This window comes from Trachurus trachurus (assembly GCF_905171665.1).
Source record: "Trachurus trachurus genome assembly, chromosome: 12".
In the NCBI taxonomy this organism is placed as follows: domain Eukaryota; kingdom Metazoa; phylum Chordata; class Actinopteri; order Carangiformes; family Carangidae; genus Trachurus; species Trachurus trachurus.
Window position 1 is genome coordinate 26,576,212 of NC_139908.1, and position 12,280 is coordinate 26,588,491.

General features: G+C 41.0%; 1 protein-coding gene across 1 annotated transcript in view; it reads right to left on the minus strand.

Moving 5' to 3' along the window:
* Positions 1–12,280, minus strand: part of LOC310994904 (GTPase IMAP family member 9-like) — a 119,470-nt gene that overhangs the window by 71,037 nt on the left and 36,153 nt on the right. The window lies entirely within an intron of this gene.

A 12,280-nucleotide genomic window follows, 5' to 3' on the forward strand; every position in this document is an offset into this window, starting at 1 on the left:
GTGGATGTGATGTAATCAGACTACTATCTGCAGCACAGCTTTGTAGTTACTATTTACACTAATCAGAGTTTTCACAATTTTTTTTCAAAACCCAGTGAAGGTCTCACTCCAAATGACGCACACAGCAGTGTGTTGGGCAATCTCAGTACTTTAACCTGCGTACTATTATTTCACTATAATCTAATTGTGTTCCTGCACATGAGTAACTGTGGATTTACAAAGACGTCCAGCTGTGTGGTGTTTCAGTCATCGTCAGGTGGAACCTTCTCTCAGTTCTTTCTATAACTTTCTGGGAACAGAGCTGGAGGAAACGTTCGGGGAGGATGTCCGCATCTGGTTTCACTTTATTTATTTTCTCTGTTTTCAGTTTGCTCAGATTATAATGAGGTTGAATCACTTGTAACACCTTTTTTATTTTATTTTATTTTTCTACTTTTCAGAGAGAGAATTTCTCTTCAACTCAACAGCAACTTCAGATTCAATGTTGATTTCTATTCTCTGCAGCAGGAGGAACGATACTGTCAGCATCACTGTAAACATGAAGTGTTTTCATATCTCTTTGGTTCTCATCTCATAAAATAGCATTTAACAAACAAGATATGACTGTTGAATAGCATTCATTATTGTGATGATAATGGTAACCTGTCACTCCTCAACTCATTAAAGGGATAGTAGCATTTTTTTTCTATCTACAAAATCGAAATCTCTGGGCAGGGCTATGGGCTGGCGTTGCTAACGGGAGGAGTGCAGAGAGTCTTCTACTGCAATTAAAGTACTTAGGGGCTATTTGTAGATCATACAACCCCACTTTTTAAAAAAAATGCTACTATCCCTTTAAGTTTGGTGGTTTGCAGGCTATACAGAAGCCCACCTTCAGCCACTTTTTGCAGGAGGTACTGGGCTTCCAAAACAGAGAGAATGATTTCACAGTGTGACGCGAAGGCCCCGGTCTGTGATCATGATTGTACATCAAGAGGAAATGACTCAGAGCCCCAAATAAAACCCTCTGGACTGTGTACATTTATATGAATATAATCATCTTTGAGGAGGATGTAGGACCCTGGGGGGGGTTTCTGAGGTCCAGCACTAGAGTGGGTCCTTGAGGATGTAGAGGTTGTTAGGACAATACAAGTCTTTGTCCTGGAGAAGGTTGCAGAAGTCCCTCAACACATTCTTGATGTTCATAAAGATGCTGTAGAACCTCCTTGATAATGTTGATATCATTTTCACAGATACATGACAGACAGTCAGAATTTACTCTTTGATACAGTAATTGTGCACATTTGGATTTCTTTATTGAGGTTTCTTGTGTGAATACGCAGATATACAGAACACAGAGTGAGCACTTTACTACCACAATGTGTTGAAGCTTCTGAGGGCCAGGTTGGTTCACGGACTCAGACTCAGACTTTGATCATCTGCTGCCTCAGCACAGACCCAGATCCACCAGAGAAAGGCAAGGGGAATTTATTTGTAAAGCCCGTTTTTAAAAACAGTTTGTCTGAAAGGGCTTTACACAGCATCATGACAACATCTCTGCCTCTGCAGGTCTTTATCTGTCCAGTGTTGGTGAGTGTGTGTCCACTGCAGCCTCAGGTGACCATAGTGGAACCTGGCACGATCTCTGCAGCTGTAGTCCACTCCACAACAAGGCTGGACTTGTTGTTTGTCTGAAGCTTTTTTTGCTCTGAACACTTGCAGGGTGGTTATCTGAGTGACTCTGGAGGCTTTTGTTGTTGCCTCACTCTGAGTAAAACCTCCAAAGGCTTTTTGAGTGAAAATCCAGGAGATCAGCAGTTTTAGTCACAGAGTCAGACTACCTGACATCACACTTATTCCTCACATCAACATGAAGTGAAGCTCCTCACCTGGATCTGTAGGATTTTATCCCTCATCCTGACATCATGTGATTGGCTGATTGGATAATTAGCATGAAGTAGCAGGTTTACAGGTGTTCCTATAAGTCCTCAGTGAGTATTTATCTTGGAAAGGGCAGATTGGCTCTTTAATATCTCAGCACTTATTTACTAAAAGCAAACATGATGTTGTTCATAATGTTTGGTGATTACCTACACATTCTCATGGAGATAATTTCCCTTTCTAACTGACATTATTTTTGTACTGACTTTACTGTGCAGTCAGCATGTCAGTATCATGTTACATTACAGCTGTCAAATAATAATTAAAAAAAACAAAACAATATTAAACTGCAAATGAATGAAATAAACAAGTGAGCAATAAAAAAGATGAATAAAGAAAATAAGGTTCCACTATATTGAAGATCTTACTTGGAGGTGAAAATAGCATTTCCATTGCAGTTGCATGTTTTCTTTACATGAGAGGCTTAACGAGTGTCAAGCAAATATTTTTTACTTGAACTAGGCTTTTGACATCTCTAATGATTCTATTTTTGTACAAATGTATAATAGTTGTTATTGATATACTGGTCATGTGTGATACAATCTGATTTCATCAGGCAATTGGTCTCTATTTATTATGAATATCTTTTGTTATACAGACATATTTGTTTCTTTCACACTGTTCTATTGTGTTGAGATGTTTGTGTAAATATATCAGTGATAAAATATTCACCTGCTGCTTTCTTTCTTCTTACTTTATGGTTATGAGGTCAGGAAGGAGCCCCAGGATGTAGTAGGTGTATCCTGCTGAACATACATTAACATATGTACATACATTAAAGGGATAGTTCACCCAAAATTGAAATTTCACTCATTATCTACTCCCCCTCATGTGGACTAAGGGCTGGGAGAAGTTTCAGAGTCCTCCGTGGCTTCTCTGAGTTACAGGGGGTCTCGGCGTAGCAGTGCATGTCCATATAACGGTTGCAAATGGATACCAACTGTCTTCGTAACAAAAAGACACACCAAAAAACATCCAAATACCTCCATGCTGCTCGTATGTAATGTCCTTCTTGTATTGAAGCCCCGAATTGCAAATTTGGACAAACCAGGGTCTGTCCTCTTCCCAGTTTGTCCAAATTTGATGAACCGGGGAGGAGGAGCTTCTGCTACAAAACAAGCTTGAAATATAGACTTATTCAATTTTTTTCGGGACAATTTCGCATTTTGGGGCTTCAATACAAGACGGACATTACATACGAGCAGCATGGAGGTATTTGGATGTTTTTTGGTGTGTCTTTTTGTTACGAAGACAGTTGGTATCCATTTGCAACCGTTATATGGACATGCACTGCTACGCCGAGACCCCCTGTAACTCAGAGAAGCCACGGATAACTCTGAAACTTCTCCCAGCCCTTAGTCCACATGAGGGTGAGTAGATAATGAGTTGAATGAAATTTCAATTTTGGGTGAACTATCCCTTTAAATACCTCTTCATTTAGAAGCCAGGAGTCAAAAGGTAAATGGGTGAGTGAGTCAGTGAGTGAGTGAGTGAGTGAGTGAGTGAGTGAGTGAGTGAGTGAGTGAGTGAATAATAAATTTACAAGTAATGATCAGCTCATACAGTAAGAGTAATGACTACTTCCTGATTCAATCTGAATGAGGCCAAACATTAAATATACAGGATGAAACTCGGAATATGAGATGAAACAATCTGACAACATCAAAGGATTTGGATGTCTTCATGTTTCCTTCTTTACTCATACTGTATGGCTGTTACTTCAAAACAAAGTCAGGATGAGTGAATCAGCCCCAGAATCTAGCAGCAGCAATCCAGAACGATGAACACATCAACACTGTAGCTAATGAATGTAGAGGCCAAAATAACACTGGTAACCATTCTTAACATGATTCACCCAGTGGAGAAATGTTTCACTGTTAAATAGCAGGAGCCTGAGTTCACTGAACCTCACAGTGAAACCAGTTCCACAGAAAGAAACGCCCTCCACCTCTCAGGAGCTCCACACAGCAGCCCTACAATCTTCACCCATCACTCACTGTAGTATGACCAGAAATAAATGTATGTGTGAAAAGTGCACTGCATAATCTATGCAAGATGTGAAGTGCAGGGGTTCTTTTGCTCAAGTTGTTAGGGTGTGTGCCACATGAGAATTACCTGAGTAATGAATACCTGTTGATTTCTGGAGAGCTGGATGCTGTAACAAGCCGTTTCTATGTGTTTCCTGTCTCTTTTCACTGGCTTTGTCAGAGAGGCTTTTGTGTTTTTTGGGATGTTCGAGGAGTTAGCTGGTGAGTTTTATTATAGAAGCTGGTTGTCCTTGGTAAGTTTGAGTAAAAAGCTTAAGAACAAAGCCAATTTATGGGATTTACCTTTTCTTTTCCCAGAGGTTTAAGCAGCTGATCAGTCACTGACAAAAATCTTTCAAAAAATGGTTACCATTTTATTAGAGAGCAAAAGAGATGACATCATAAACATCACTATTTAGAGCTTCTGAAAAATAAAATGTTGTATGTAGTATATCTGTAGAGCTCCTTCTCATATTGACATATTAAAGCATCAGGATGACAGTGAACGAAAAGCTAATATGAAAGCTGCCATGTGTTGGCGGACAGCAGCAGTATGACCTGAGGAGACACTGTGACACTGATTGACAGGAGTCTGGACTCAGGACTGTTGTTGAGAGACACATGCAGTGTGAGACGTCTGAGACAACACCAACAGAGAAGCAGCCACAGCAGCAGCAGACAACTCACTGAGAGGTTCAGGAGATCCATCAGACTGTACAACACCTCAGGCTTGTTATTGTCTATTGTTTCATCATTAACATTACATTATTATTTATTTATTAGAAACATTCTTACGCATTGGTTCTCAACACAGATACATAGGAATAACTGAGGAATCAGGAGTGTACTTTGTATTTATTGTCTGCTAGAACAACTCAGCTGATGGCCATTTGGTTAGCTGAGGGGTTATCATCACCATCATCATTTGCCCCTTAAAGTTAATGCAGCTCATTTGGTTTCATAGAAAGAAACAGCTGCATTAAAATGACAAGATATGGTACTGAAATTTATGTTAAAATGGGAAATAAAATGGGCCCCAAACTGACACCTGGGGGACACCACAGGGCAAAGCAGCATAGTCTGACAGAGTCTTACACCATGTTATCTAAAGGGTGGAAGGGTGTCCCAGAAATGCTCACAGAGGTTTATTCTTGATGGTCAACAGTTTCAAATTCTGCTTGAAGATCTTACAAAAACACATCTGAACAATAACATCGGCAGACATGAACACTTTCAGGAGAAAAGTGTAAATGAATAAAGTTCTGTCTATTTTCTCAGACCTGCACCCTCTACCAGAATACCCATAAACTCACCCCACTACAGCAAACTTTGCAACTAAGGACTTGTGTGATCTTTCCAACAGAGATCAAGCACAAAGCTTATTACTGAATGTTTATTCATCAGGTGAATATTAAAGGGACAACGAGGAGTTTTGGAAAAGCGAAGCGTTTTCACACTACATTTATGAGCCTCCTCGCACCGTGAAATTCTTTGACGAGACAGACTCATGTTTTCATTCATCAAGAATTAAAGTCAGAGGAATTAAAGTCAGAGGTTCGAAGACGATCACATACCGTGAAAAAATGGCGATTCGGCGGCGTTATTCTCATGACTCGCCACGAAACCGAAAGTAGAGAAAGCTGGTCGGCTCGCCCAGCATTTCTGCCACCACTAATAATAACAAAATAACAATAGAGACAAAACGATATATTTATCGAAAATGGAGCCATTAACAAGTGTGGGTAACGTAGATTCATCCACATTAATATGAGACTTTTTTATAACCAAATAGAAACTCCTCATTGTCCCTTTAATTAGGAAAACAGGGTTTGGGTGTTCTTTTGAGAATTTATATACAAGAGCTATACATTCATATAGTTATACATTTTGCAGATTACAATGTTGCTGATTAAAAGACAAACTGAATCAAACTTTAAATGGAGAGCTGTCCTACTCAGTTTTAGGTTTATAAAGATTTTACTGGAATTTTGCAAACTTCTACCTGAACACATGTAAGATTTAATTTATAAGATTTTTAGTTTTTTTGCAACATTTTTTTGGGGGTGAAGTGAAAGTGATCCAACCAGTTGTTCGGACGTCGTTCTGCTGGTTTGTACTTTGCTCTGACTTCACACGGACGCGTTCAAGTTTTGAACTGTTAGGTAGAAAACGTTGTTGCTGTTTTTCCATATTCTACTCCAGATGGAGTGACCCACTTACTGAGAGAGAGGCTCTGTGCCATTTGTGGTGACTAATACCCCCTCCACCCACACCTCAACACACACACACACACATACACGTACACACACTCGCATAGGGAGAGAGAGAGAGCAGCATTAGTGCGCTTGCTGTCTTGTTGTTTCTCTGTGTTTTTGCTGTCTGATGGTTGTGTTTGTTAAAAGATAAAGATGTTTGTGAATAAATGGATGTTGACAGTGAACGTCAGTGCCTGTTATTGTAGCCTTAAACGTCGTCAGCTGAGAAACCTCCAGTCCACTCACTGCTTCCATATGCCAGCTGATGAAAACTCAGACCTTTTGATCAAATCAAAGGACTTTTTTGTAGCTCCAGAGTCAGATGACCTTTGTTATTTGCTAAGAAAACAGAACAGCTGTACCAGGGCTCATGTTCAACATCTTGTTAAATTCAGGGGCCAAATCCCTCTGATGAAGACCGATGGCTTCACAATGAAGGCATGGATTGGTGGATCCTTCTTGGTCCAAGCTATCCTATAAGATGCTACTGATATTTGTTGAAGAGTGAGAATGACACCCCACCCCCCCTCTCTGCTGCCCAGTGTAGAGGTTGGTCAATGCTGGTTCACATTAAGATACACCAGCTCGCGATCTCCACTCGGTAAAACAATCTTTATTTATTCAGGTGAGTCCCATTGTGATAAAATATCATTTTTAATCTAATAAGGAAAAAGGATTTTTTTAAAAAGATTACCTTAATGTACTGTACATAAAAATACAATAAAAGCAATTTATGGAGGATGTAAAATACAAATTAAGAAATTCAAAACTGTAATAAAAACAACACACCCCAGAAGGCTCAGCAATTAAAATAGATGTTTCCTGTTGGAAGGGTAAGAATGTTATCTTAGAAAACTGATGATGATGATGAGTGGTAGACTGGGATTTTATAAACATGGTTTGTAACACAACACAGTGGTTTGTAACACAACACAGTAATAATGTTCATCACAGCCTGTGCAGCTGAATCTTGTGGTTCTACTGTAGTTACATTCCCAGACCCGCAGCCATAATGGCCTCTCCTGGTCCCACCTACTTTTCTGGTCTGAGTTGATCTTTCCTGTCCGGTTGTTCTCTTGCCTTGTCTTTGAGAGTTGCTCCATCTCTGTGGACCCTAATGATGTCATTAGTTCTCGAATTTGCATAATACCACCCCTACCTGTGAGTACCTGTACCGGTAGAGGGGGCGGGGCAAGGTGAGCAGTGGCTCATTTGCATTTAAAGGGACAGGCACTGAAACCAGCCGTTCTGAACAGGGCTGTTTGGAGAGGGTGAAAAGAGCTGTGATGTTTGATCCTTAGGGGATTTTGACCGAAGCATGTCACAGACATGTCTTTAAGACACCTGGGGACTATTTTAATTTGTGAAAAAGGGGCATAATATGTCTCCTTTAAATTATAGTATAACAGTCTATATACCATTTTCTGCATCGTATGCTTACTTTGATACTTAAGATCAAGGATCAAGGATTTTAATATTTCCTTCACTGATTGAAAAGATAAAACATAATCAGTTTCTATTTTTCAGGAGCATCTTCTCTCATTCCGACTCTCTTTTCTTCCTGTGTGATCATTTGAAAATGTATGAAGACTCAACCTGAAGACGAACTGAGTCTGCTGGGGTCACATGAATAACCACACTGCATGTTAGGGAGACAAAGAGGAATTCTGGGACTGGTATGCAAATCAGCTTAATTTAGGTTCCTACTCCGCAGCTGACCTCAGGTCAGAACACATCAGCTCTGAGCCCCACCCCCGCAGCAGCATCCAGTCCAGTCAGGCATCCTCCCTCATTCCCTGCTTCTGCCTCATTAAATATTCATGAGACACACCTGAGGCATCAGCAAGCCCACCTTCCACCCTGAGCGGTGATGTCATAACGGGGTGAGGGTGGATTTCTTGATGTAAGCGGGTCTGTGGGGGAGAAATGATACAACATGGTGCATGTCAGTGTGCGTCTGACAGGAGGAGACCTGACTGTCTGACAGTAGCTGACTAACAGCTGAGTCTGCTTCACCTCCTCTGTCAAACCGTGTCATCACCTGAGCTGTCAGACCGCCTGCAGGATCTGCTGGCTCCAGAACCTGAGCCCTGCTGTGATGATGAACAACGTCCATTTTCATTGTGACTCTGATCCTTGAAAAGCTCAAGCAACACAGCAACGCAGTGACGCCGGTCTGTGATACAAAGCAGAATGAAGACATGACTGGAGAGTGACAGCCTATAAGCTGATTATGTTGAGGGGAAGCAGAGGCAGGAGTGTTCCACTCTCAGACCTGACAACCTTCAAGACAGTCCACCACGTGTGTGTGTGTGTGTGTGTGTGTGTGTGTGTGTTGGCTGTTGTATTCCTATTGTCAAAAACAGAAAAAAGGACATCTTTTCCTCAGAATGTCTCATGCCAACATGAGCTCTTGTATTCAGATCTGTGGTTTGTTTGCTTTGTTTTGATTCAGGGGATAAACTAATACAATTGTTGCATTCTTCTTTTTGGGTCAAAAAATGCAACAATTGGGTTAATTGTTCTCTCAGTGGTCGGAAATCCTACCCGGGAAAAACATAAACCATGGAATAGAGGTGTGAATGGGCCTGAAAATTAAAACCATGGCTGAAGCCCAGACCCGATGCCTTGAAAACAACTCCATCTCGTAACGTGCCGTTATTATCTCATAGTGTGGTGAATGTGCAGGTCACAACTTGTCCACCAGAGTGTTTTGGAGTTGTTGGATTGTGTATTTGATGAGTTTGATGAGGTAAACCAAAAAATTCCATTAGCCTCTGTAGCGTAGCTCTGAGCAGCTCACGGCTCTGCTCCGCCGATCTAAAAACAGTTTGCTCCGACAATTAAAGGTAACGAACCTACACCTAAAACTATAGGGATTATGACAATGGCCGAATTTGCCGGCTCTCCCGACATGGTGATTTACATATTCCGCTACATAGCCAAGACGGCAATCCTTGAGGGTGGGAAGTGTCCATCGTTCCACACTCAAACTTTTGACCGTTATATAAGTGCACCATCCAGGTACATTTTACCATATTGTCAGTGTGAATGCACTTACATACTCAATATTCAAATTGAGACACAGCATGTGAGTGTGTGCATTGCCATCTCCATGTGGCCACGTTATAGACTGGTGACCTGTCCAGGACCCTATCAGTCAGCTGGGATTGGCTCCAGCCCTGCCTGCAACAATGGGTGGATGGTGCTGAACAGATGGTGGGGAAACTCTGTGGGAAGCTCGTCAAGATTAAAGGTTTGGATGGAATAATATATTTACATTAATAAGTTGATAACTTAATTTGCCTGGTACCAGTAGGCTACATAGCCATACATCATAGAGTCGACTGTGTGCAGACAAACATCTCTCCAGTCAGTAACCATGCAGAGTTATCAACTCATATTGAAAGTTGGAATAAACACATGTACATGAGCAGATAAGACATGAAGCCCACATCAGCCTGACATGCCTGTGTTCTGCCCTCTGATTGGTCTGCTTCACTCTCTCTCTTTCTTTCTGTTGAAGTTGTTGGCTGAGTCAAATAGTTACTGCCTGTTACATAACCACACACACACTTGCACACGCACACACAGTTTTCAGCTGTGCCTTTGTTTAGTGTTTGGGTTTGATGTTGCTATGGCGACAGTGACTAGAAACAAAAACAGAGGTAGAAAATAAGAAGAAAAGCCTGACAGAGGACTGTAAAACACATCTGTAAACATTTAAACTCATCCAATTAATTATCCAGCCAATCAGGGGCTGTGCTGGGATGTTTTTAACTTCTTTTCACAAACCCTCACCTCACTGCACGCTGGGGAAAGCTTTGTTTTAACGAATGGTTACAGTAAATACATGGAAATCATCCATTCATCCAAATGACTGAATGATTGGAGGGAAGTGAATGAATAATATATATATAAATGAATGTGTGAGAATGGAGGTATAGATAATGACGTGATCCTGCTGGTGAGAAGCTGAAGTTAAAGTTGTTATGTAACCGAGTTTACTTGTTCATCAGAGAAAACAACAATTTTAGCATTGAAACAACAAAACAACGTGCAGAGACAAACATCCAGCCAAGATTGAAAGAAAATCACATCGATCCTCAGCGATGTCCTGAGTCTGATGGAGGGATGATGGAGGTGTGCAGGGATGAAGGGATGGATGGATGGATGGAGGAATGTATTATTGGCTCTGTAGATGTTTGAGGGTGACTCAGATGCTCCGCCCACAGACACGCTGAGTCACCACGAATTGCCAAGTACTGTGTGTGTGTGTATGTGTGTGAGTGTATGTACCTGATTTAAATGTCAGTAAAGTGAGAGTCTGACTATTTCTCACAGTTTTTTTTTCTCCTGCTCTGATTGGACGACAAGACTCTGAGGGGTTCTAGCAGGAACGCACACTTAACGATCTGCAAAATAAGAACTTGTTCACCGCACCACCACGTCGTTCAAGACTACATTTCCCAGAAGCCCCTGCTGGTTGACTTGTTGCCTCATCGTGTTTATTGTCTCCGTGAGGGAAATGTGTTTTGCAATGAGATGAAAAACACACAACACAACACAGAACAGACAATAAAGTTCCGTGAGGAGGAAAGAGGAGGAATCTCCCTGCACATGCACCACCCAGCTCAGGATTCTGTAACACCCACATCCCGACAGATTTATAGAGAGCACTTAAAGAAAAAAGTATGACAGGGAGATTGTGTCCTTTTAGTCTTCACAGCTGGAGCCCTGAGGAGGGAACTCCACCTCCTACAGAAAGGATGTAGACCTGTTTCCACCAGGGTACAGGCAGCTGACTGACCCTGAGTCTGTCTTTCTGTTCAGACTAAGAGTGGGGACACACTGTTGCAAGGAGAGATGGCATCAAATGCACAACAGAGCACACACACACAAACACACCCAGTGGAGGGAGTGAGCTGCCTGCGTGTTTTTGACTTGTTTCAGAGCTGCTCACTCTTACATCCCTGAGCAGTGTAGCTGCAGTGTAACAGCACCACGAGTGTTGTGTTTACATCAGTACCGATCAGAAACAGAAGCAGTGGTCATTGCAGCTTGTACATATCTTTATATTTTATCCACACTGCTATTTGGAGTGGATTAATGACCAGCAAAGTTTTACTGTGTTTTATTACTCCATGATAATCAATATCTCTGTCTAAAATCCTGTGTCTTTTGCAGAGTCAATAGGTAACACTTTATAAGTACACACTATTAAAGGGGTAGTAGCATTTTTTTTAAAAGTGGGGTTGTATGATCTACAAGTAGCCCCTAATTACTTTAATTGCAGTAGAAGACTCTCTGCACTCCTCCCGTTAGCAACGCCAGCCCATAGCCCTGCCCAGAGATTTACAACATACAGTGTTGTGAACAGACCCAAAGAAACGGCCTATTTTCGTGGCCTAAAAGAGGTTTTACCTGAAAAAAAAAAAAAAAAAACACAGTTCCATTGTTCGCTATAATATAATTTTTCCAGCCCCTCAAAGTGCAGGAAAAATGCAGTTTTTATTTGGACCTAACCAACTCACGTATCCCTCCGCCCAGGGTTAGCGCCCGCCGATCAGCAGTTGGTACTTTAAAAAATGCTACTATCCCTTTAAGAATTAGTTAAGCATTAATAAATACTGAATTCTTCATTTATAACGCATGAATACTCATTAGTATGTAGTTTATAAATACAGTTAGAGCTTATCAGTGATGAGCAAAACATTTTTAACTGTTTATAAACTACATACTAATGAGTATTCATGTGTTATAAATGATGAATTCAGTATTTAATGCTTAACTAATGCTTAATAGTGTGTACTTATTATAAAATGTTACCAGTCAATTTTTCATTGACAACAAACACCTTATAGTGAGTCCCTATATTGTTCCCATAGATAAACATGTTGTGCAGTAAAATGTGTAATGCATCAAACACAGTTAACATAAGACAGTGAATAAGACCATTAAAAACAATGACTTAAAGCAGATATCAGCTTCATGGCCGTTTCGGCTAATGCTGCGTTCAAGGCAGGCTTTTGAAACCGTAAGTTACAGCTTCAAGTCACAACTACGACTTGGTAGCGT